Raw genomic sequence first — 2,334 nt, 5'->3', positions numbered from 1 at the left:
CCTCTGCGTGCCTTTACCCAAAAGCCCGTACGTTCTGGGCCTTGGTTTTCTCATCTGTACAATGGGCCAGAAGGTGTGGTTCTGATGCTTTCTGACTTTGGGCACCAAAAGCGATGATGCCAGTTCCTAGGATGGGGGAGGGAGGCCGGGGGGGAGCTTGGGCGGGCTGTGCGCAGCCCTGGGCCAGCCAGGGACAGCGCATCCAACCGTGGGGGGGTCCTCAGCACAGGGCCAGCTGTGAGCAGCCGCAGCTCCTCGGCGACAGCCGGGGAGGGGGGGACCAGGCAGGGGACCCGACGGGGAGTGATGCTCCCTGGAATTGCGCGGGCAGCAGCGGGGCTGCCCTTCCTGCTCGGGGAGAGCGTGCCTGAGACCCCACTCCCAGCCGGCGCTCACCACTGCCCTCGACTCCCCCGCAGGCACGCACACAGGCCGGTCCTGACGGGACCCTCCACTCTGGGTGCGTATGGGTGTGTATGCGCGTAGGCAGCCCGCCCTGGGAGCGAGGATCGGGCGACTGGAGGCGAGTCGGGCCTGGGAGTCGTTCCACAGGCGGCCTTCCGGTGCTTTCCCTCCCCGGGCGCCCGACCCCGCGCCCGTTTCCCAGTTTGTGCCACTTGTTTGGGTCCCCGGCAGAGAGCCCGCTGCCCCGCCCCCACAGCGCCCTGGCCGCAAAGGATCCAGGTGCACCTGAGGGGGGCAGGGCTGCGGGGTGGGCGGGGTCCCAGCGGCCACCCTCCCTGCAGCGCGCCCCTCCCTGCCCGGATCCCCTCCGGGCACCACCTCTGCTCTGCTTCTCTTGCCTTTTCTCTGAGTCCTTTCTGTAAAAGACGGCCCTTTAGCGACGTAAACAGTGTGTGCATCGTACTGTTGTTTTGAAGAAAGTATTTAAAAATTCCTTTTTTTTTTTTTTTTTACATTTTTTCATGTTTATTTTTGAGAGAGACAGAGCACGAGCAGGAGAGGGGTAGAGAGAGAGGGAGAGAGAGAATCCCAAGCAGGCTCCGCACTGTCAGAGCAGAGCCTGATGCAGGGCTTGAACCCACGAACCGTGAGATCGTGACCCGAGCCGAAACCAAGAGTCGGATGCTCGACCGATTGAGCCACCCGGGTGCCCCCAAAGTATTTACAAATTCTTATTTTCGAGGTCTGTTAAGTATAATGTAAAGATGAAAACACCCTTAAATGCCCTGACACACACCCGCACACAGGTATGCTCTCTTACCCACATTTCCCCATTAAGCACTGTGTCGTGGACACCCTAGCTTGTTAATAATTAGGCTAATATTCAGCTGTGCGTTCAGCATGTAGTTGCTGAGCCCCACGAGGTGCTGGGTGCTGCTGTGTGAACCCCAGTGTCCGCTCTGCCGTGGCGTTAAGTGCCCTTCCAGACGCCTTCCCGGCTGCTCACGTCTGGGCCTCCGTGAACTGGTTACACGTGTCCCGTTTCTGAGTTTAGACGATACGGGTCCCCAAGCCCTCTCTGCACACTGGTCGATAACGGCCCTTGACTTGGAAGCAGGTGGGGGGTGGGGGGGCCGGGGTGGAGCCTTTCTGCCGCAGGATGACGATGAAGAGAAGGATTTGTGGGCAGTGTTGGGGCTTTTAAATTCTCTATAACGCACCCCCTTCTTGTCCGCCCTGGAGGGGATCGTTCCTCGCCTCCCCCACCACGGAACCAAGGTCCAGACACACGTCAGGGACCCTGAAGGCCAGACAGTGGCAGACAGTGGACGTGGAGCAGGTCTGTCTGGGGCCGAAGCCTGGGCTTTTGACCGCGCTGCAGTTCTGCCTTGAACCCTGTGGCTCCAACCAGCATTCACACTGCAAGCCCTGGGCCCGGGGACATCTGGCGAGGTCTGGGGACGTTTTGTACAGTCGCACCTGGAGAGGGTTCTTTGTGCTGGCGTCTGGTGGGGGCAGAGGCCACGGAGGCCGGGTCTCGCATGCCGGGCTGGCTCCGGCCCCCAGCGGCCGGCAGTAGGGAGTGCCAGGTGCTCCTGGAGGCCCAAGGAAGCTTGGTTTGTATGGTGGTAACACCACCCAGGCGGAGAATTTCCAGGTCTTCGTGCGACGTTCCTGCACACGGCAGGCGGTCTCCTGGGTCCCGAGAAAGTGAAGGTGCAGCGGTGCGTCTGCCGTCAGGGAGACGGCTCGGGCCCTGCGGGCCTGTCCCCGTGTGGGCACTCGGCCAGCGTCCCTGAGTGTCAGCCCGTCCTGGGTGCTGAGGACAGAGTGACCCACCGGCACGGGCTCTGCCCCCAGGTGTGTGTGCCGGGAGGGGCCGGGGGGGGTGCCGGGAGGAAGGGGGAGCTGGGCGGCCAGCAGTCCCTC

This window comes from Crocuta crocuta, unplaced genomic scaffold, assembly GCF_008692635.1.
Source record: "Crocuta crocuta isolate KB4526 unplaced genomic scaffold, BGI_CrCroc_1.0 scaffold139, whole genome shotgun sequence".
NCBI lineage: Eukaryota > Metazoa > Chordata > Mammalia > Carnivora > Hyaenidae > Crocuta > Crocuta crocuta.
The sequence above is the reverse complement of the archived record's forward strand: the minus strand, read 5'-3'. Positions refer to the sequence as shown.